The sequence below is a fragment of the Oryctolagus cuniculus genome, chromosome 13 (genome assembly GCF_964237555.1).
Source record: "Oryctolagus cuniculus chromosome 13, mOryCun1.1, whole genome shotgun sequence".
In the NCBI taxonomy this organism is placed as follows: Eukaryota; Metazoa; Chordata; class Mammalia; order Lagomorpha; family Leporidae; genus Oryctolagus; species Oryctolagus cuniculus.
The window spans coordinates 72,612,298-72,637,415 of NC_091444.1; the positions used below are offsets into that span (position 1 = coordinate 72,612,298).

At 39.6% G+C, this 25,118-nt stretch overlaps 1 protein-coding gene and 1 pseudogene across 2 annotated transcripts in view; one reads left to right on the forward strand and one right to left on the reverse strand.

Moving 5' to 3' along the window:
- CELF2 (CUGBP Elav-like family member 2) overlaps window positions 1-25,118 on the reverse strand; it is a 931,997-nt gene that overhangs the window by 891,517 nt on the left and 15,362 nt on the right. The gene's annotated exons all lie outside the window — the stretch shown is intronic.
- LOC100341548 (rab GDP dissociation inhibitor beta-like) overlaps window positions 1-25,118 on the forward strand; it is a 201,749-nt pseudogene that overhangs the window by 151,882 nt on the left and 24,749 nt on the right.

Here is a 25,118-nt window from a genome sequence, read left to right on the forward strand (position 1 = left end):
ATTTATCTAGTTCCTTTCCACTAAGTGCTATGTTTTTCTCCACATCTGTCATTGTCTTCTCAACCATTGGCAGATATCTGTCCCCAACAGCTGAACTCAGAGAGCTCTCTTGAAACCAAACCCGAGACTTGGCCACCTCACATCCTTACTATTCTAACTTCAGTTTTTGACCTGATCACCTAATTCTTTACTTATGAAACTCTGAAACTTTCCTCCATGTATCTCTGGTACTGCCCCCTCCCTGGTTCTCCTTATCCCAGGGCTGCAAACATTAAAACAGTGTATTCCTCTTAGGGAGAGGGAGAGGGAGAGGGAGAGGGAGAGGGAGAGGGAGAGGGAGAGGGAGAGGGAGAGGGAGAGGGAGAGGGAGAGGGCAGGGACAGAGAGAGGAATCTTCCATCCACTGGCTCACTCCCCAAATGACCACAAGGGTCAGGACTGGACCAGGTCAAAGCCAGGAGCCTGGAACTCCATCTGGGTCTCGCTCATGGCAGGGGTCCAAGTGCTTGGGCCATCATCTGCTGCCTTCCCAGGCACATTAGCAGGGAGCTGGATAGGAAGTGAAGCAGCCAAGACTTGAATCATGGCTCTGATATGGGATGCTGGCATCGTAGTCTGCAGCTTAAACCACTGTGCCATACCACTGGCCTCTGGCATTGCAAACTTTATAACTCACAGTCTGCCTTTGGGTAGGTCATCATCATTTCAAGCTTAATATGTCCTAACTGAGCTGTTGATATTCCCCCAAATCTACTGTGTCTCCAGTTTTCCCTATTTCAATGAATGGCAACTCCAATCTCCTACTTATTCAGGCCAAATATTTTGACATAATCCTTGTCTCTTCTTTATCTTTTTGTTCACATCCGATCCATTAAACAAAGCCTGCTTGCTTTTCTTCCAGATATCTGTAGAATTAAGTACTTCCAACCACTTTCATACCCTCAGTTGGGTCACCTTCACCTCTGACTGGGATTACCACTATATTCTCTTTTTTGATCCTTTTGTTTTTAATCTTGCCCCTCATCTTTTTTTTAAAAGACTTATTTATTTATTCGAAAGTCAGAGTTACACAGAGAGAAGAGAGGCAGAGAGAGAGAGAGAGAGAGAGAGAGAGAAAGGTCATCCATCTGATGGTTCACTCCCCAACTGGCCACAATGGCCAGAACTGCACCAGTCTGAAGCCAGGAACCAGGAGCTTCTTCCAGGTCTCCCACATGGGTGCAGGGTTCCAAGGATTTGGGCCATCTTCTACTGCTTTCCCAGGCCATAGCAGAGAGCCAGATTGAAGTGGAGCAGCTGGGTCTTGAACCAACACCCATATGGGATGCTGGCGCTTCAGGCCAGGGTGTTAACCCACTACGCCACAGCACCGGCCCAACATCTTTTTGTTCTTAACAAAAGAGCCGGTGGTGATGCCAAATTATAAGGTTGAATAAGCCACTACCCAGCTCAAACACCCTCCAAGAGTGTGCCTACAATGGCTTGATGTTGACTCTCCTCTTCATGCAATGTCCCTTGCTAAGGCATTTACTTTTTTTTTTTTAATATTTATTTATTTATTTGAAAGAGTTACACGGAGAGAGAAGGAGAGGCAGAGAGAGTGGTTTTCCATCTGCTGGTTCACTCCCCAAATGGCTGCAATGGCCGGAGCTGCACCAACACAAAGCCAGGGACCAGGAGCTTCTTCCAGGTCTCTCATTCGGGTGCAGGAGCCCAAGGACTTGGGCCATATTCTACTTCTTTCTCAAGGGCCTTTACTTTCTAGCTCATGCTACAGGTCCTCTCCCCTTCTCTCTGGTGACCTCCTTAAGGACCAGAACCATACATTATGCCTATTTGTATACACCCAGTCTTCCTTCCATCTATCCATCCATGGACACACTCACCAACAGTGATTTATAGGGCACCTACTGTATGTCAAGTCCTGGGTTAGGACTCTGGGAATGTAAAGTTTAGGTTAAAATCAGAGATGACATTAAGAACAACTAGAAGACTCTTGATAATTTCCAGTGAGGAAGATCATGGATGTGGCTTAGAGGAGCCCGGTTGGTAGACCACTATTGTAGTTTATCCAAGAAATAGAATAAGCCAGGGTTTGAGCCAGGCTGAGACTGGGAGCTTGGAACTCCAGCTAGGTCTCCAATGTGGGTAGCAGAGACCCACTCTCCCAAGCCACAACCTGCCGTCCCCTAGGTTGTACATTATTGCAACCAACTTATGTCCACTGTTTCCTGGCACATGTGAATATAGGGAGACAATGCTTATAGTCTTCAGAGGGTGGATCACGTCTAATAACCCATGAGCTTGCTCTATTGGCAAAGAAGGGATCACTGTGGAATACCGAAAATACAAATCCCCAAGTTTCCCCATCTCCGAAATTGTCCACGCTGCATTCCTCAAACATTAGATAAATTGATCACTTACAGCCATTTTAATGTTAGTACTGTCAGATGGCAGCACATAACTATTTCCTTTACCAGAAATGTTGATTCTTTTTAGAGAGGAGAAACTCAGAGCTGCTCAGTAGACAAATCCTGGTTGTCTGCGAATCTGCTGCCTGCTCAACAGGGGCCTTATGAGTATGTTCGGTGCAGGTAATTTTCAAGGTCTCTTGAGTTTCTCTAAAAGGAGTACTCTTCTTTAGTAACCTTAAGTTCTATACTAGTTCTTAGTAAAGGGGACAGTCCAGGAACCAGAGGGGAAAGAGCTATTCTCCTGTCTACATCATACAACATACTAAGCATACAACTTTTTACTGACATGGTGCATAGCTATTTATGTATGTTCCACACATAATGTAGGCTTTGCTTATTTTCTTAGTTACCAAGAGATAAGCCTTTTCATGGGAAATGTTTTAAATCCAGTTCTCAATTGCTTGTAGGATATTACTTAGAATATTTCAATCACACAGCATCCTGATCCACCCGATTGATTTTCTTTATTGTAGTTCAACTAAATTTGTGCTTTGTATTGTATCTGTACATGCATATTAGTGTTTATCTATGATACCAAAAGCTCAAAATTTTCTAATATTGTTTCTTGTGTGGATGCCTTAAGTGTGATTGTGACACTTAGATGATAAACTCCTTGAGACCAAGGACACTGATGAACAGTGCTCAAAAAGCCCTAATTGATTGCTTAGTGTTTAGGAGAACAACTTTAGCACAGAATACTATGTTGGGGACCAGTGTTGTGGCGTAGTAGATTAAGCCTCTGCCTGTGACACCAGGCATCCCAAATGGACTACATTTCAAGACCTGGCTGCTCTACTTCCGATCCCTGTTAATGCACCTGGGAAAGCAGTGCAGGATGGCCGAAAGTACTTACTTGGCCACCCTTACCCAAATGGGAGACTAGGATGAAGCTCCTGACTCCTGGCTTTGGTCTGACCTAGCCCTGGCTGTTGTGGCCATTTGGGGAGTAAACCAGCAGATGGATGGTCTTTCTGTCTCCTCCTCTTTCTGTAACTCTGCCTTTCAAATAAATAAATAAAAAAACTTAAAAAACAGAATACTGTGTTGCAGATATCTGGCATATGTATAAAACAATGGGTTGAAGAAGGAAATATCTAATTTCCCAATTGTATACCCATTGCTCTTCTTTCCTGTTAATTTGAACAAATCCATGATATTTTCAATTTATTTTTCTTCCCATTTATAAGACTGAATTTATTGAAAGCTGACTTACTCTAATATTAAGCGAACTTGGAATGTTCTGTGTTATCCCAGAGTGCCCATTTCTTTTCCTAGGATTAGTTAAACACATGTACTTATCATCCTTAATGTTATATAGTTCAGTACAAAATTTACTAAAAGAATATGTCTACATATTTACAGAGTAATATCCTAAATTACAATATTTGAAAACTCTGCTCCGTTTATCTTCAGACAGCTACATTTTGTCCTTTCCCTGCAAAGAAAAATAGTAAATTGGAGACATAGTGAGTCTGGCAGTATGGTCTACATGGGGCAGGCTGAAATTCATTCATTAACGTCTATGAAACACTAACTTGTTACCTGGTGACGGTCACTCTGGTTTGGAGGCATTGCTCTTTTGGGGGAGATGTTAGTGTTACCTTTTCAGCAATATCACTGTGATAATTCTACAGAGCCTGTGAGAACAGAGAACCATTGGGTTCCCAAAGAAATAGACAAATGTTTTACTTTGAATTATCAGGAAGAGATTAAAGGTAGTTGTCAAAATGCCAGAGAAGAGCACCAGAATGAGGGTTTGGAGGAATTATGGCACCAAAGTAGCTTGTACAATCCCATTGGAGAGCTGATTCAAACTCTGGCTACTCCATTTCTGATGAAGCTTCCTGCTAATGTGCCTAGGAAGACAGCAGATGATGCTTCAAGTGCTTGGACCCCTGCCACTCACATGGAAGACCCAAAAGGAATGTCTGGCTCCTGGCTTGAGTCCTGGCCATTGCAGCCACTTTGAGGGGATGAACCAGCAGTTAGAAGACCTCTCAGGTTGTCTTTTTCTATCTCTCTGATGATTTTTTAAATAAACAAACCAATCAATAATCTTTTAAAAAAAGAATCTGGGTTCTATGCTAAAGGCAGTGAGGTTTATTTTATTTGAAAAAATACATGTAACTTTTGCCAATTCAAATATTTTTCAGGTACAGCTCAGTGAAAGTAAGTACATTTACATTGTTTGTACAGTCATTGCTACCATCTATCTCCAGAATTTTGTTCCAACTTACAAAACTAAAACTTGGTACCATTAAGCATTATCTCCATTCTTCCTTCACTGAATCCCCTAGTAATCATTCTCCATTTTGACTAATATAGCCCCTCATTTAAGTGGAATACAATATTTGTTCTTTGGTAATTGGCTTGCTTCAGTTAGCATAATGTCCTCAGGGTTCAGAGAGAGAAGGAGAGGCAGAGAGAGAAAGGTTTTCCATCTTCTGGTTCACTCCCCAGTTGGCCTCAATGGCCAGAGCTGCATCAATCCCAATCCAGGAGCCAGGAGCTTCCTCTGCGTCTCCCACATGAATGCACTTTGGGCCATCTTCTACCGCTTTCCCAGGCCATAGCAGAGAGCTGGATTGAAGTGGAGCTGCTGGGACTTGAACTAGTGCTCATATGGGATGCCAGCATTGCAGGTGGCGGCTTTACCTGCTATGCTACAGTGCCAGCCCCGAAGTTTGATTTTTTAAAGTTTTAAATAGTGAGAGAGTGAACAGTTTTGTCTACAGAGCTCAATCCCTGCTGTGTGGAGAATGGATGGGAGTGGAGAAGGCTGGAGTTAGGCTCCTGTGTATCCAGATTAGAGATGAGGATGTGAACAAAGGTTATCTTGTATGCATAAGGACAGAGAATTTTGAAGCAGTGCAATCAAATGCTTAATGAAGTTATGTGATAATGGCAACACCAACAACCAGCCCTTCATAAAAGGAAAGATTAAAAACAGGATAAATCCTGGGCTGGCACTGTGGCATCATAGGTTACGCTGCTGCCTGCAGCATTGGCATCCTATATGGGCGCTGGTTCGAGACCTGGCTGCTCTACTTCTGATCCACCTCCCTGCTAATGTGCCTGGGAAGGTGGGCAAAGGATGGCTGAAGTGCTTGGGCCCCTGCACCCACCTGGAAGAAGCTCCTGGCTCCTGGATTCAGCCTGGCCCAGCCCTGGCCACTGTGGCCATTTGGATATTGAACCAGCTGATAGAGGACCTCTCTCTCTCCCTCTCTCTCTGTAATTCTGCTGTTCAAATAAATCTTAAGTAAAAGGAAAAAAAGCCAGTTATTTATATGCTAACCAATCCATCCAATATGAAGTAAATAAATAGAAGTATAAATCCTAAATTATTAAATGAATTACCTAGAAAGGTGTGGAGAATGGAACAACACAAAGAGTGAGAGGAAGGGAGGGAGATGGGGAGGAAGAGGAGAGGAGGAGGGGAGGGACTGGGGAGATCCATGGAAGGAAGGATCTGGCAAGAATGAGCCTGTGAATATGTTTATGAAAAGATGAGCACATGGGTTTGTACACAACAGGCAACATTTTGAAAAATGAATGAGATGGCCTTAGGACATGGGGGAGAAAACAAGGACAAGAGAGAGGTAGATGTTTCTCACATAAAAATGAGGTGGTTGTTAGCTTGGGTCCAGAGAGTTCAACAACCTTCATCATTGTGGCTTAACTGAAATGACTGTTTGGGCAAAAAGATCCCACTGGTGCTGTGTGTGAATGTAATGCTGACATTTGTCTCAGACGTTAGTGATAGGAATTTACACTCCAAAAGGAACCACAAGGATGCTATCCTGAAGGTAAGAAAATCAACATAAACAGTTGGGGCAATGGTTTATTGTAATGTAGTTGAGAAAATCCCAAGGTTAGAAATATACCCAATCACCACATTTACTGAGGGAAGCATTGAGCGTTGAGCTGTCTGCTTATATTTTTAAGGTGGTTACAATGAAGATTATCTTCCTGAAGATATTGAAGAGCAAGAGCAAAAGAGCACCAAATGAATGCGAAACTATTTCTAGGGAAGACACTGCAGGAAAGCTCATTTAGTCATATTTTTGAATGGATATGCGATGCAAACAAGCATAATTTCTGTGCAAGACAATTCTGAATCTATTGAATGTGTCTAGATGAAGTTTTTGAAACACACTGAATAAAATATATTGAATAGATTTTAATGTTAGTGAAAGGGGCTGGATTGAAGTACCTCGACTCATTTGTTTGCTCTACTGGGGAAGCTTTGTTGCCAAGCAAGTTCTCTAACCTTGACCTTGAGGGAGCTACACTGCCACAGAAGTGGAGGAATCAGTGGTTTCCTAGCTGTGATTTAAATATTATTTAGCTTGTACCTTACAGACGTTTAAACATTATTGGTTTACTTACAGATGTCACTAGGGAATAAGCAATGACTAATTTTGTGAAAACTCCATAGTAGCTGCCTAACCAATGCTCTATTTTTATGTGACTTTCTCATTTTTAGTTTAGGTCATGTCTTACAGGCAAACTATCTTTGATGTTAAAACTATTATTTGTACTGAAGTTTATCTTGAATTCCATAGAGCCTTTCTTTATTTATTCCTTGGAAATAACTTTCATATCTTGGTCTTCATATGAACAAGCTTATTTACTTCTCAGGATTTAGAGATGGGAAAGAGTGATCATTAACAGTCCAGGGTCTGATACTGGTTTTTAACCTACTCACATAACGCTATGTCTTACTCTTTCTTCTCCTCTTCATTTTGTGGAATGTGTGTGCATCTACACATGTGTGGTGCTTATGTTCGTGTGTGTGAATAATTCCCAAGTTATTATGCATAAGCCTCCTCTTTGATCAGGTAGACTATAAATGATAATTTCTGGGATCACAGGGAGGGCATGTTAATTTCTTTAGAAAATTCTCATCTTCTCCAAAATCGTCACAGACAAATTTGACTCCACGGTGAATATGCAGAAATGTGTTTGGCTGAATAAAGTCCAAAACAGTTAACCAAAGTAAAACTCCCCTGTGCAGACAAGGGTCTTTTCCAGAGAATCTTGACACTAAAGAGAGTAAGTGGCAGATGGCATGTGATAAGGGGCAGATGTGATGCCACTTAAGGCAATTTTGCAAGTATTTTTCTTTTTTATAAGATATATATTTTTTTTGAATGGTAGAGTGACAGAGAGAGGGAGGGAGGGAGAGAAACAGAGTGTGTGATGGGGAGGCAGGGGGGGGAGAGAAGGAGAGAGAAAGAGAGAGAGAAAGAGAGAGAGACAGCGACAGAGAATGAGAGAGATCTTCCTTCTATTGGTTCTCTCCTCAAATGGCTGCAATGACTGGGGCTGGGCCCAGCTGCAGTCAGGAACCTGGAACTTCATTCAGGTCCCCTATGTAGGTGGTAGGTGCCCAGGTACTTAGGTCATCTGCTGCTGCTTTCCTAGGGGCATTAGTATAGAGCTGGATTGGGAATGGAAGCTGGGACTTGAACAAGTGCTGGGATATTGGATGCCAGCATTGCAAGCTAAGGCTTAACTTGCTGCACTACAGCTCTGACTCCAATTTTGCAAGTTATTTCTGTTAAGAGATTTTATTTATTTGAAATTCAGATATAGAGACAAATCTTCCACTGGCTGGTTCATTCCCTACATGGCTGCACCAGCTGTGGCTGGGCCAGGCAGCAGTCAGGAGCCTGGGAATCCACTGGGTCTCCCACACTGATGGCAGGGACCCAAGCATTTGAGCTATTTTCTGTTTCTTTCCCAAGTGCATCAGCAGGGAGTTGGATTCTAAGTGGAGCAGTTGGGACTAGAACTCGTGCTCAAATGTGGAATGAGAGCAACACAAGTAGTGGTTTAACCTGATGTGTCACCACAGCATTGGCCCCAAATTTTGCAAATCTTAAAAGCAAAATATCCAGTATAGTTTTTTGTTCCTTGTATCTTTTAATGACAGGTTTCTAGTTTTGGCAAAACTGACCTGTTTTATCACCTGGTAACAGGCAACCCTAAAGACTATGTTATTCTTGTTTTTATATCAAATGAATATCAGCCCAAGAAAAAAAAATGACTTAAATCATTTTAGTAATTTTTGTTGTTTTATGTTATGGTTAGAGTAACTTACCCTATGTCTTGCTAGAGATTTTACTGGTAGAGTAATCAATGGGATTTTTTAATTTAATAAATGTTTAGGAGACATTAATCATGCCAAAAAATACTGCACTCTTACCCCTTGACGTTTGCATCTCTGTTCAAAAATAATTTAAAAATAGTTGTTTTTTGTAATTAATGGCAAGTATCTGATATAAATCCGCTACACCCTTCTCCCAAATCTGTTAGATACTTAAGTAAATCAAAGATGTTTTAAATGAAGAACAATTTTAAGTTACTTTTCTGAAATTCTAGAACTTGTGGAGTTGTTTGATTGAAATGATCAACTTAGCCTAAAACCTTACTCGTTTGCTATTTTCTTTATATTCTGTTTTCAAAGATAAACCTCAGAGGATCTATTAGCACAGATCACTGTCAAATAACACATGAACCACTTAAAGATACAATTTCTTCAGAGTATTAAAAATCCCAAGCATTACTGAAAAGTTGGCAAAAAGTATGTCTTTCATGCATAGGTGACAACCTTAAACTACAGTTGCTTTTTTCTTAGTTTAAAAAAGGACTTATTTTTGAGAGGTCGAGTTACAAACAGAGAGAGGGAGAGACAGACAGACAGGTCTTCCATCCACTGGTTCAGTCTCCAAATGGCTGCAATGGCCGAAGCTGGGCCTATCCTAAGCCAGGAGCAAGGATCTTCTTTCAGGTCTCCCATTAGGTGCAGAAGCCCAAGCACTTAGGCCATCCTCTGCTGCTTTCTGAGGCTATAGAGAGCTGGATTGAAAGAGGAGCAGCCAAGACACGAACTGGCACCCATATGGGATGCCAGTGGCAGGGAAAGGCTCAATCCATTATGCCACAGCACTTGCCCCCATTTACTTATTTGATACGCAGAGTGAGAGCGAGAACGAGAGAGAGGAAGAGCATGTGCATATGTGTGAGAGACAGAAACTTAATCTGCTGGTTCACTTCCTCCACATGGTCACAACAGCCAGGGCTAGGCCAGGCCAAAGCCGGAATCCTGGAACTCCATATGGGTCTCTCACATGGATGACAGGGGCCCAAGGACTTGAGCCATCTTCTGCTACCTTCCCAGGTGCATTAGCAGGGAGCTGGATAGGAAGCAGAACCTACACTGATGTAGGACACCAGTGTGACAAGTGGTGGTTTAACTGTGCCACAAAACTGGCCCTAGTTGTAGTGTTTTTACTTGATTAACATATAAAAATTAAAATGTAATGAAACCTGAAGTATTTCTAATATGCACTGTATATTCATTGAGTTATGGGAAAAACTGAGCTAATTGAAATGATTAAATAGTGCAGATTGATAAATTAGTGGAGAATGAAAAAATACAATGATTGAATACTCTGAAACAATAAATGCTGGATTAAGCTGACACTGAAGAACATGGTTTAAGTTTCAAATTATCAGTGAAGAGGACTCTCCATATACTAAAAGTAGACTGTTCTAGGCTATTCTAAGCAAAATTGGGATAACCTAGTTGTTTATTACTCTGAATGCAGACGAAAACAGGACTAACATATCTGGACTCTGTGGGAATACTAGTCAAATTTTCATCAGTATAATGATATACTCAAGCAGGCTAACTATAAAAAGGGAAGAGGCCTGTTTTGGCTCATGGTTTTGTGGGTTCACAGTCCAAGGTTGGGGACTGCTCCTTGGTTCAGTCTCTGGTGATTGTTTTCTTTGCTAGCAGAATCCTGAGTCTGTTCAGGGCATCCATGGCAACCGACAGGAAGTGCTTGTATCTTTGATAGATGGCATCATGGGGATGCCACTCTAACAAACCATCCAATCTAATCACTTCCCAAAGGCCCCGCCTCAAAATACCACAACCAGATTAATGTTCTGCACTCTTAGTATTGCTCACATGAGACTTTGCAGACTAAACTCCTGAGCCTGGGGGCACAAAGACTCAAACCACAGAAGTGACAAAGGAACTTCAGAGAACAGAGATGCCATCCTTATTTAAGAGACTCATTATCACCTTTCAATATTCAAGTTTAGCAGCCTGTGGGTTAGATGAAACACTTGTGATGAAAAAGTCAGTTTTAAAATAATACATAAATGATGGTATGGACTTCCAAGAAGGTGTTTCACAGCTTGAGAATTTGGCATTTATATCAGAACCCTGTTGTCTAATGCTTAACTTGCAGTTTGATGCAAGATTTTCCACAGCCTTCTCAGAGGAAGCTAAGCTGGCTACTTCCACTATTCCCTACTCTCCATTCTGCCACTTTCAGTAAAGGAATGGACCAAGAAGTATCATCTCTGTGTCTCTGCTGGGTATTTTGCAGTCAGAATTTTGATCCCAAACTCATTTTATCTCCACTATGTGGCTTTTCCAAGCCCTGAGACGACAAGTAGAAAGATTTTATATTGAGCACAATACATAAACATCTAAATTAATCTGTTATTTCAAATTAGTATTTCCTATTTCTAAGAATATGCCTGTTGGGTTTCTTTCTGCTGTATTTCCATACAATGCAGTCTCCTTGGATAGACACGGTGGAAAAGATATATAATAAAATTGTGGTACTAGAATAATGATGAAGATAATACCTGCCATCCATTGAGCAACTAGCCTCATTGTGCTTCAGTTTATTATGTATAAAATAGGGGTGTTATTAGTAACTATACAATGATTACTTGAGGAAATACATGCAAACGTATACATGTAGTGCTCATATATGACCAATACTCAATGAAAGTTTAAGACAGCTAGGTATTAGATAGTCTGATAAGCATTGTCCACAAATCATCTCACCTACTCATGAGTTTTTTAGTCAAATATTTTCAGCTCATTTTTTAAAAGATTTATTTATTTACTTATTTGAAAGGCAGAGGTGCAGAGGCAGAGAGAGATTGAGAGATTGATCTTCCATTTGCTGATTCACTCCCCAAATGGTCGCAATGGCCAGAGCTGGGCTGATTTAGGTGCAAGGGTCCAAGGACTTGGGTCATCTTCTACTGCTTTTCCAGGCCATAGCGGAGAGCTGGATCAGAAGTGGAGCAGCCAGGTCTTGAACCGGCACCCATATGGGAGGCCAGTATTGCAGGCAGCAGCTTTACCCACTATGCCACAGAGCTGGCCCTTCGACTCTTCTCTTATGTGAAGAAGCTGATGCACTGGGACATTAAACAATCTATCGACGTCACACACAGTGTAACTAACTCTCCTAGAACTCGAAGCTTGGTTTGTCTGACTCAATTGCTTTGCTAGTTCAGCCCGTTGTTTTTGTTGCTATTTTTTCCTTCAGAATAAGGAGCAGGGTTATTAACTCCATTAAATTGCAGTGATGAGCAATTTAATTGTTATTTAAGAAGCCCGTGGAAAATGGAATTAAAATTTATTTGCGTGCCAAAGTTTGAAATCCACATGAAGCTTTTGTATAATATGCATTTTTACAAGTCTTTTTGAAGATACCTGGTATAGTAAGGCTTAGCAAATATTTAAAAAATGATAAATCACATTAAGTTTATCAAAATTAATATTTAGGACACAGTTTTATTCGCACTTTGGGGATTTATGTTTCCCAATAAACTGTTGAAATTTACTTATTCCCTTAATAATGCACTGACTTTTATTGTTAGATACAAATGTTGATAAAAATTATTAAACAAAAGTACAGCTCTAAAGTGATCACAACATTTGTGAATTTTGTATTACAAATACAACTTACTGAACTTTAATTTCTCATTCTTATGCTTAGCTATTTTATACAAATATACTTTTGTATAATTTAAAGCATTATTCATTAAAGACCATTATTAATTCATCTGGTATTAATTATAAGCCTTTTAATGATGATATATCAATTTGGTATGATGTGGATATAACATATTATTTCTCAATCATTCCATTATAATTACCAGTTAAATAGTCCATTATTTTAGTATTTTCTCAAATATGCAGCAAAGCAAACACTTGTATTTCTTTCTGATACATCCAAAATTAAGGAAATAACCAAAGCATTTTTCTTTCTTCAGAGGAAGATATAATGGCATAATATCCAAAAAAAGAATGTGGTGGTGGATGTCATGACAAAGCCAGTTTAAAACCATGCACAGTTAATATCAAATGCACTGCAGTGTGTTTGATTTGAAATTTCTGGAGGTTAATGTACAAACCTTCAGAACCTGTCAAATCCAAGTAACATCAAATCAACCAGGATGCAGTTGGGCCTTTTTTTTTTTTTTTTTTTTTTTTTAGTAGCTGACACATAACACAAGCAGGGAAGCTTTGGGCTGTAACTACCTGTGTGTCATGTTTCTCCAATTTCTGGCGTGGTCACTTGGCTATGCTCCAATTTAAATTTTACATCTGTGTAATAAGCCAAATAATCGGCCAAATATGGGCAGCTCATGTCTAATGGTAATAAAGTTAAATATACAAACCAAGAACAGCTGCCTCAAAAGGGCAAAAGACATTCTAGGATCCTCACTTGTTATGTGAGAGCCATTCCAGAAACCACATAAGCCAAGCAAGGTGATAGCCACTTCTGAAATGCCCACCAGCCCCAAGAGCTCACACTATAAAACGCTTAAAGATTCTATAGTCAAAAGAAAACAAAAGCCCTAGAGAAAATGACACAGAAAGGGAAATTTCACTTCATAGGGAGAAGATGAGACAGAAAAGCACAGTAAACCTGTTTATCAAGTTGTTGCTTTGAGCTTTATACAACAATTCATCTCTGCTCCCTTTCCCATTTCCCGACCTTCAGCTGACTGCCACTTACCCCTCACTGGGGAATCCTCCTGTTTTTAAGTTCCTGTCAAGACTTTCCTGAATTAAGATACAAGCTCCAGAACAACAAACCAAGGGATGTTTACCTTTTAACAGTTATGAACAGAAGTGGGCACTTAGCCTCATGGTTAAGATGCTGATTAAGATGACTGTGTATGGGGCTGTCTTGGTGGCATAGCAGGTTAAGCCACCGTCTGCAATTGTAGGCATCCCATATAGGTGCCAGTTTGAGTCCTGGCTGCGCCACTTCTGATCCAGCTCCCTGCTAATGCACTTGGGAAAGCAGTAGAAGATGGCCCAAGGCCCTGGGCCACTGCATCACATTTGGGAGACCCAGATGAAGCTCCTGGCTCCTGGCTTTGGCCTGGCTCAGCCCTGGCCATTGCAGCTATTTGGGAAATGAACCAGTGTATGGAAGATCTCTCTCTCTCTCTCTTTCTGTCTGTAATTCTGACTTTCAAATACAATAAATCTTTTTATTTTAAAGGATGACTGTGCACCATGTCATAGCACCTGGATTTGATGCATGGCCTTGGCTCCTTGCTGTGGCTTCATGCTAATGCAGACCTTGGGATGCAGCAGTGATCTCCCAAGTAATTGAGTTCCTGTCACCCATGTGGAGACATGATTTGAATTCCTGGATTCCTGGCTTTGGTCTGGCACAATGTCGTGGGCATTCAGGGAGTGAACCAGTGGATGGGAGTGCTTGTTTTCTGTCTCTAAAGGAACAATAAATAGTATGCAATGGTGTGAAGCGTGTGTTACTATTGTATAGAAGACAACGAAAATAAAATTTATTGTCAAACACTCCTTTGAGCTCTAATGTTTAGCTGGTTGGCAGTTGATGTCTCTAGATCACAAATTATTTACAGGACATTAAAAATCATCATAGAAGGATCACAGAAACAAGAATAGTGTCTGCAAATACTAGCTGATAGAATAAAAAAAGGGAGAGAATGATCCAACATGGGAAGTGAGATACACAGCAGACCCATAGAATGGCAGATGTCCTAAACAGCACTCTGGCCTCAGAATCAGCCCTTAAGACATGTGGATCCCGCTGAAAAGCCCATGAGACTATTTCAGGCATGGAAAGCCAAGACACTCTGGAAAAAAAAAAAAAAAAACCTAAATGAAAGATCTCCGCGAGTGAGATCCCAGTGGAAAGAACGGGTCATCAAAGAAGGAGGTACCTTTCTCTGAAGGGAGGAGAGAACTTCCACTTTGACCACGGCCTTGTCTAAATATGATCAGAGTCGGTGAACTCAGGGGGCTTCCATAGCCTTGGCAGCTCATGACAAGAGCCTCGGGTGATTATTGATGCCATAAACAAGAGTGTCAATTTGTTAAGTCAACAGGACTCACTGTGCACTTACTCCTCATGTAGGATCTTTGTCCTTAGTGTGCTGTACATTGAGATTTAATGCTATAACTGGTACTCAAACAGTATTTTTCACTTTATGTTTCTGTGTGGGAGCAAACTGTTGAAATCTTTACTTAATATATGCTAAACTGATCTGTATATAAAGAGAAACGAAAATGAATCTTGATGTGAATGGAAGGGGAGAGCAAGTGGGAAAGGGGAGGGTTGCGGGTAGGAGGGATGCTATAGGGGGAAAGCCATTGTAATCCATAAGCTGTACTTTGGAAATTTATATTCATTAAATAAAAGTTAAAAAAAATTCATCATAGAGACTTGGATCTAAGCTTTGTGTGTGTCTGTGTGTATGTACATGTCCTCCGCACTCATTCCTGTGCAATTAAGCAACAAGAAAATGGTCTGAGTTCTTTCCATCTTTGTTTATATCATCTGCTCACTGATTTCCTTAGTGCTTTGTCCAGTCCAAATTTAGTAGCAAGAGGATTAGGACCATTATTTCCCTGCGACCACATGGGGAGTCTCTGACTTTTCCTGGAAAATTATTAGACTAATACTGGAGAGTTATAAGATTTTTCAATTTCAAGACGCTGTTCATCTGTGTTTCTGTGATTCTAATTTACTCCGTGCTTTGATGGATGCAATTAACTCATTTTAAGATGGTGTCTTTCCTCATATGACTGTAAAGCATAGAATCTTAAAGTTTCTGGTCACAGTGTTGATGGCTACAGAGCAATTTCACTTTCTCTCCTGTATTTCTCCACATTGGAATCATCAGCCTTTATATTTTTCACACAAGTAGCTTCCTATTCATCTTGATTATGATGAGGTTCTAGGGCTCTGCATTGCACTTTGATGCCTATTATGGAAATGGATAGGACAGAGACAGTTAACTCCAGTGACAATCACTGCAACACTCCTGGGAGTATTCTTGGAAGAGGTGCTATATAAACACAAAGCACTCTGCAAAAATGTTCATATTCATTCTCCTAACATCTCATGAGGTGAATACGCTGTGAACACTGCTAATATAAAGCTGCTAGTGCCACAAATAGAACAGAGATGATTTTCTCTCACTGCATGAGGAATGACAACTTTTCCCTCACATTTCTTAAGAGGAATTATCCATTAGATTGCTTTGTGAATGCCAGCCTGTATGTATGTGTCTCAATGCTCACATGGTGACCTATAAACTTGTTCGGAAGAAGAGCAGTTAATTCCAACCTTGAAAGTTTGTAATGTGCAAGGGTGACTTACCACTGCAAACCAAATTGGAAGAGGTTAGCATGGTATACCAAAGTGAAAATGTGTACAACTGTTTATTAGAGAGGAGCATCTGCTGAACAAAGAAATAAAAACATGTTTCCAGTGGACATTCACATCTTTTCAATGCAGGTTCTTGGCATCGCTTGTTATTGCTTTAAACATTTTAATAACATTATGCTGTAACAACATGAATTTTATCTTAGTAATAAGCCTCTGAAATGGCAGTTGATGTAATTAAATCCATTATCAATGACTGAATAAGGAGCCGACTCTCATGTAAGGCCAATCCTTTTGGCAGACCACGTGAAAAAATATTACTCAAATGCCCCAGTGAAATGTCAGCGTGTCCCAGGGGGTCATCAGAATGAGTACATAAAGAGCTATCAAGCACAGGCGGCTCATAAAGCACCATCCAGAGGCTCACTGTAAAGGAAAATTCAGCAAAAAGGGATATTTCCACTGAAAAGGCTTTCCTCCTCATGGTCAATTTGGAATGCAGAAACATAATATCATATGATGTCAGGTACAATGCCTGCCCAGTTACTAGCTGTACAAATTAAGAATGGCTTATGATGGCATTTTATTTAGTGTGTTTAGTTTCCAAATTCTTCACGGGTTGGAAGTTGAGTTAAAATTTTTGATAATTGAAATGAACAAATATGGTCACTGCCATACAGACTGGGGTTCGAATGGATCACAGGTACATTAGCTGAAAACCTGTCCTGAAAAGGAGTAAAATTTTGTAACTTGTAGGGTCAAGGAGGAAACTTATTTCTTCATAGAATACTTTGAATTGTTTAATTTGCTACATTTTTTCAGATACCTCCTTTCACTCTCTCACTGGACAAATACAAGTCAGAAGACCAGCCTGGTAGACAGAAAAGACAAAAAATGAAATCCATCCTAAAGAGACTTATACTCTATCTTTTAGAAGTAAATTGAGGTTTAAGCAGAACCAAAGACACAGATAACAATCTTAAAATTGCCTTTATTATAAAGACTGATTTGATTGACGGGCACAGAAATATGGCCTTTTTGTACAATGAGGATAATAATTGGCTAGCAGAAAATCTCACTCACAGAGATGGGCATTCACACGCTGAACATGGGGGAACACATACACTCTGAACTTCTGTCCATTGCCGAGAACTCTGTTGTACCTATCTGAGAGTATCATTCAGTTTTCACCATGCTGTCTGAGGAATCATCATCCTCTCCATTGTAGGAATGAGAACATAGATGGTTGGAGGCATTATCCCAGTATATTTCAGGAAGTAAGTAACAGAGCTTGATTTGAACTCTACTTTTACCCTAAAGCTTACATTCTTGTTTCCACTTTACCCCTGATAATCAAATTGTTTACTGAATTATCTCCATTGTACTTGTGGACTTTTAATTTACAGAGGTGATGGAGAGGCGATATAGAAAGGCCAATGTCATTGTAGGGAAGAGAAGGGGAGCTGTTGCTACTTACAGTTTTCCAAGAGTAGGGTCATGCCATGCTATCAAGCACTGTGTGAGGAAGCTCCAGGTTTGGACAGGAGGCAGAAGGTGTGAGGGCAAAGCATATTCCAGACCCTTTACTGTGCTTTCAATGATAAGACACAGGCGAGGCGGACCAAGCAGCTGAGCAGGTTTCAGATCTGCTATTCTGTATAATTTCTAATTGCTCTGGGCTCTGAGGGTGGTCCCTAGTTGTCTAATATATTGCCCTATGACAATTTAGGTCAGGAAAACAATGCATTGCTATGGGAGTTGGATAAAGGAGGTGAGTGGGGGTATGAGCTTTGGGTTGGTTGGTTTATACATGAAAGCTGTGTTCTTAGGCAAGTTGTTTCCTAGCTTAAGGAATTAGCTTTGGGAGGGACAGTCTCTCCAGGATGAGCAAGGCTCTTCAAAATGTCAAGGCATCATAAAATAGAGAAAATTAATGATGGATACACTGTTTGAAAAAAACCTTTCTTTCATATAACTTGTGTAAATGTTGATTTGGTTTGAATATTCACAATGCCTGTTAGCATATTTAAGGTTGCATGAAATCTGAGAGCTAAGTAACCTTTTAAACACTGTTTAACCCAGAGTTGCATATATTGATCTACCATTTGCAGCCAAAGCCAACTAACATTTAGTAGAACATTAATGTTATGAAACCACTTTGGGATCTGCATTCCTTAATAAAGTTCTTCCTATTTTAAAGTGGATAATTTTTATAAATCTATTTAACATTGAACATAGGGAATACTTTATGCACTTTTTGCATTGATAATCACTTGTAATAGTGCCAAAGAAGTATTATATATATTGGAATACTTTGGAACAGTTCTACTTCTAATGGAATTTTCTCCCATGCAATGAAAAGTTTGAATACATAACTGACAATTTCCAAAATGGAATCCTTTCCTCAAAGACTTTCACTATGCAAACCATTTGGAATTCTTCCTCACAGACACTAGGCTTATGTGCAAATCAATATTGTTCACCTACTTAGAGCAATTTTTTTAATGCTAACTGCTATCTCTGCTTAAAAAGACAGGAAAATGGCTCTTAATAAGTTCAAGAACATCCAAAATGTGCCATGGAGGATTCAGAATCATGCATTGCTAGAAACAACTTTTGCCTAAATTGGACCTTCTACATATGCAATGAGACCTGATTCTGTATTATTTCATATACTGCTAAGCCTGTGCTTCTGCCAGTGAATAATTATTTTAAGTTATTAGAAGGAAAATGAAGCAGAACATTTGCATGATTTCCCTCATAGTACAGAATTGAGTTGACAATCTACAATTAAAAGGGAAACAGAATCATTACACAAAAATCTTGAGATCTAAAAACAAAGCAATGGTACGTTTTCCTTTTTCTTCTTCTTCCCCAGTCTTGCTGACCCAATTATAAAATTTACTGTGGTATCAGACATCACCCAAAATGGCATGATACTGGCAAAACTTGCAGCTCTTTCCGAAAAGCTGTGACTTAGATGTGATCTTCAAGGGTAAAATGATACAGCTAGAGGGAGGAAATTGGGAGTGGGAACACAGATTACTCCAGCTTTGTAGTTAAATTGGAGCTGAGAAATTTCACTTTCTTATTTATTTCCTGCCCAAAAGAAGTCTCTTTACGTGACTTAAAGTGACATTTCACTTAATTAGCTGAGCTATTCATTCAGTACGTGTTTGTGAGGTACTAGGTCCCTGACAGAAGACAACAGCAGTCCCTCTGTTCATGGAATAAATTTAGAAATTGAGACAACTAATAAGCAAAAAATTGAGTGAAAAAATAAACATGAAAATACATAGAAATAAGTAATACACAGAAAATATTTTGATGTGATGGCAAATGACTTCTTAGTTACTCTAGATTTAATGGTCAAGGGAGACCTCTCTAATGAGATGATTATTTAAGCTGAATAATAAGGGCCAGGGAAAACCGTTCTTCTTTTAAAGTAAAAAACAGTGGGCAAGGTTCTTCATCCTGTGAAAAATACAGAGAGTAAAACAGCTTTAAAAAAAAGATTATTAGTGTTTAAAGAAGATAAATAACCTAATGAGGTCTTTGGAAAACAGTCCCTGGGGCTGATATTGTAGCACAGCAGGCCCCATATGGGTGCCAGTCTGAGTCCTACCTGTTCCATTTCAGATCCAGCTCCCTGCTAATGTGCCTGGGAAAGCAACACAAGATGGCCCAACTCCTTGATCCTCTACATCCACTAGGGAGACCCAGATGGATTTCCAGGCTCCTGGCTTCTGACTGGCATAGTCTAGCCATTGCAGCTATTTGGGGAGTAAACCAACGGATGGAAGATCTCTCTCTGATCTTCCTCTAAGTCTGTGTTTCAGATAAATAAATGTTTTTTTTTTTTTAAAGACGACAGTTCTCAAAAGAATTATTTATGGAAGTGTAGAGTGTTGTTTTCTACTTTGAGTTTTCTTTACAATATAGTTTTTAGTTACCTAGTTCTCATTTGCAAAAACAGTTGTGACATGTCCATTTTTCAAAAATAATGGAGCTGGACAGATGGAGTTTTTTCCCCTCAATTGGGGAGTTCAGACATCTGACATTCTCTTGTGCTTTATAGCAATGATTCTTAGATGAGGCAGCATTAGGTTCACTTGGAAAACTTGGAAAACTATGGTGACCCTGTTTGTAGCACCAGTGACTCTAATAATGACTCTACCCCAGCGCTCAGGAACTGGAGCTCTCAGACACACTGTTTGCTGTACCACTCTGATTTACCCTGAACTGGAGGGAGCAACATGTTGTGCTAGCAAAGCTTGGGCTGTGGGTAGCTGCACGCAAAGAAAGGCTTGTTAGGGGAGAGATGACTCACTAATCAATGCAGACATCACATTAAATTCAGGGAGATCCGCTACAGAGGAGTGGTCTCAGAGGATTAATGGAGTTGTGGGCCCCTCAGCCATTACTCAGAGGCTGTGAGTGAAGCTTCGGGCTCTCCCTTCTTCAGAGAGGCCCTCAGCTTTGATTGCCTCATGTCTTGCAGCTACATACATGGTTTCATGAAAAAATAGATTTTTCTCTGAATAGACTAAACATCATTGATCTAGAAATATATTTCCACAGACCAGGAGAGGTCAAGATCCATATACAAGTTTCTAGAAACCAGAAATCATAAATGAGGTCCAAGAAGTCATGCTAACTCTACAGGTCCAGCTTGATCATGCTTGGTTAAGATATTTAATATGCAGTTATGATTTCTTTCCATGGAAAAGAGGAAGAGCATAAAATCATGACTAACAGTAATAATAATTATCATTATTAAAGTACCTTTAACTTTGACATCATTCATTTTGTATAATGGAGCATTGAGGATAGTATTAACATTCCATTTTCTAACTGAATAACCTGAAACTTGGAAATATTAAATAACTTTCCCAGGGTTCCTTAATACATCTAGAACTTGATTCTAGGTCTGTTAGGCTCCAGAGTTCATGTAACTGTTTTTTTTTTTTTTTTTAACTCATTACTTATTTTCACTTGAGAGAAAGAGGGAGGAAGGGAGGGAGGGCAAGGGGAGGAGACAGGGGAGAGCGAGAGAGGAGAGAGAATCCATTGATGTTTCATTTACTGGTTCGCTTCCTGAATGCCTACAACAGCCATCAGTCGTGGCTGGGCCAGGCTGAAGCCAAGAGCCCAGAACTCAATCCAGGTCCCTCAAGTAATGGCAGAAATCCATGACTCGAGCTGTTAGCTGCTGCCTCCCAAAGGGCATTTTAGCAGGAAGCTGGAACTGGAGGTGGAATTAGGACTTGAACCAGGAACTCTGATATGGGATGCAACTGTCCTAAATAGCATCTTAACAGCTACTGCAGTTAATCCCAACTTCCAATCAGATTATATCTTAAAACAAGTAAGACCTCTTGTTCCATTGGTGAGAATTATGGAAAAGCTGATCGGGTAGCAGCGATAGTTCTCTCATTCCCATCATGACTTTTTAGCAGTTTGGAAATCACTCTCCATCAACCATCTCTAACAAAGACTGAAACAATGGAGCAAGAGGGTACCTATTTATTTCTTGCCTATTTCAGGTCATAAGAGGCAGCTCTTACCTGAGGAGAAGGAAAACAAATGTGAAAAAAATCAGAGTGGCACAAGCAACTTGGCAATGAGATAATGGGAGGATTGGGGATTTGAGGGCAGGAGAAATGAACGAGAAAGATTAACAGATGCTTCCAATTTTACCAAGCCACAACAAATAAAACCAATTACTTTAACCTGTTCTTTGTGTTTTTACCATGCTCTTTCTCCCAAATCAGTTAAAATACTCTGTTGCTGCCCAAAACTTACAATTGACTATGAATGCTTTTAAAGCTGAAATTTTCCTTTCCGGTAATGATGGAGATCTGCTGTTTCCAAAAATGTTGGAGGCTGAAGAAACGAGCCCAGGAGTTACTGACTTCTTATACCACAGTCCCCAGATGGGTTGCCATTTCTGTCATTCTGATTTAATCATTTATCTAGAATTCTCTCTTATGCACTATGTTCATGGTGAGTCCAAATAAAGCCAAAATATAATTATCCTCAAATATTTTTAGATTTGGGCAAAGGAATAGAGGATACTATCTTTTATAATTATTGTTTCTTCCGATCTAAAATAGATATAGTAATAATGCCCTGACTGCATTTTGTGCTATAAGAGATGTGTGTTATATGTACTTATGTCTGAAATAGGAGTGTTTTTTTTTTTGTAAATGTTTGAATCTCAGTAGCCACAAATCAAATGTACAAAATATGTCACTTACTTTAGGATGAAAAAAATATAACTGGAGTTGTACAATCCAATAAATACAAACAGCTTATCATTGACCAGATTTCAGCTTTTGGTGGATGGGGAACTCATGAATGAGAGCTAATAGCAGTGGAGTCTACAGTTTTTCCCATCCATGTCTCAGCTTATCTACTAAAAAAGCAATTATGTGCCACATAACATAATTTTCTATCAGACAAAAGATTGAAAACCTGAGACCCATCTTTTCATTTGGAAAGTATGTAAGAAAACTGCTTAAATGAAATGAAATCTAGTATCTGGTGGTAAATTTAATTGACATTTGGCAATGACTCAAACATAGTAAGGGAAAGCCTAAACAACCTCAGAATCTTAGATGTACAGCATTCAATGTACTACAGATATTCTAAAGACAGAAATTACACGCCACATTTTATAAGGGATCTCTTTTTTAAATTCATATTCTTAGTAAGATAATATTGAGAGAATGTAACGATTTCTGTGTAATACAGTTTTAAAATATTGGGATCCTATTATTCAGGAGTTGACCAACTCTCTTTAAAAAGGGCCATCTAAGCGTCGCAGGGCCACACACAATTTTTGTCTCATATTTCTCTCTCCCTCTCCTTTCCCTTTGTTTATTTCCTTTAAAAAAATGTGAAAACATTTTAGGCTCAAGGGCCATACAATAAAGGCTTTGATCTGTTAATCCACTTACTTTTTATGGGGATTGTGTTGTATCAGTGGTCTGCCTGGCAAACTGTTGAGTCCAAAGCTAGGACTTGGTAAAGGTGCAAACATGATGGATGAGGTTTCTAATTAAGAAAAGATTAGCTCCACAATTGTGAACGTCTAAGTGCCCACTGGGTGTTCCCATTTTTTTCTGCCTACTTAGCTGTGACTGTGACTTGGGAAAACCAAAGAGATAATAACATTTTCTGGTCTCACCTGCTGTATTTTTAGCACTCATGGAAAAATATGCTGAATTAAAGACAGTGCCAGTATTGGGGTGGCCAGAGTTATATTCTCAGTTATCCATTATTTCCAACAATTTTTTAAAAGATATAGTAAAGTTAAACTTTGTCTTGCTTTATCTTATTGGATGTGATAGTGGAAATATAGTGGAAACTTCCAACTGGGGCCAACCTAAAAATGTGGAGTAGGCATTATCCTCTTTCCCACGCTTTGATATGTGGAGTTCTTTCTCCACTTCAAAGTACAACATGATGGCATCTAGATTAGCTAGCTTAAACTATTGTTCTCTCTTCTCCTGCACTTGAACAGATATTTGAATTGGCTCTTACCAAACGTTAAAAATAATATCTTGGGGCAGGCGCTTTGGTGTAGTGGGCTAAGCTGCTACTTACAGTGCTGGCATCAATATGGATACCTGTTCCAGTCCTGGCTCTTCCACTTCCAATCCAGCTCCATGCTGGCATTAGCAGCTAGCATTTCCCATCTTCCTGAGAAAGTAGCAGAGAATGACCCAAGTCCCTGGGCCCCTGGACCCATGTGGGAGACCTGGCTTCGGATCAACCATTGTGGCCATTTGTGGAGTGAACTAGTGGATGGAAGACCTTTCTTTCTGCCTCTCAAATGAATATATAAAATATTTAAAAAAAGAAAATCTTTAAGTTTTCTAAATTTATGGAAGTTTTTTTAAGGTAAGAACAACTTCAATGACTTTGTTTTGTTTATACTCAAAATACTGCAGATAAAGGAACATTTTAAAAAAAATTGGTTACAAAATGGGGCATATGTTGTTGATTTAAGAAAACTTGAACATTAAAGGCCAAAATGGAGACAACACTGAGAATTGACTAATACTGTAAGGAAGAATTTGGGGAATATAGGGATTCATAGCTCCCCCAAAACCCAAAATAATGTGATTGAAGAAAACCAAAGATCTCACTTTCCAAGGTATTTTATGATCTGTTAATGTCTGAGGAATAAACTTAGGTTTTTGGACCATTTATTTTACAACCATAAAGTTGGTTGTATGTTAGGACATTTAATACTTATCTTTTTCAAAACTTGGGTGCCAGCATACACATTTAATTTGGATTTTAACTTACCATAAAAACCTTTGGTTCAAAGATATTTGATAGAAGGTTGAGAACAGAGCTACCCATCCAATTATTGATGTTACAGCCCCAGCCAGATGGGATGATTATGGTACTTTCCTTTCTGTTTTTTTCTTTTTGTTTAAAAAAAATTGTGTTTAACTTACACAAGTTTCTAATCTCCTTCTCCCAGCTGATGTCAAGAGACCCCATGATAGTCTCAGTGTTCTCAACATGACAATAAGAGACAGCCTTCATACCAAATGAGCCCTTTGCTTTGGTATCAAACTTACTTTTCAAATACCTTCCTGATAGTGAACATAAAATTGAATAATTCCTAGCATGTCACTGTACCTACTTGGGTGAAGCAGAGGATAAGGACTGCATGATCAAAGTTAAATTCGAAAGTAGAGCTGTAGAATGATAATCTTCCTTTGTAAACCTGAGTGGCACAACACTGAGACAACTTCAACTTAAGTTATTTTGCTCACATGGTTCTTGAGTTTGAGGCACCATCCCAAGTTATTGTCAAGTGCTCCTTACTAATCTGCATTAGCCAACACTCTGCACTGGAATGGATAATCAAGAGAACAAAAACTCAGCAATCTCCATGGTGGGAAGCAGCAATCTATGGTTAACTTTAGAGGAACCAGGTGCCAAAGTGACTCAGAAACAACGGTATACAAAATAAAAAGGAAAATTGTCAACAACCACTACAAAAGAAAGACCTAAACAGTTTAAATGTGGCATTACAAAAGAAGAAAAGGAAGAAAATGTCTATCCACTCAAAGAAAAAGGCACTCCATGATCTTAATTGCTCAAAATTGGGAGT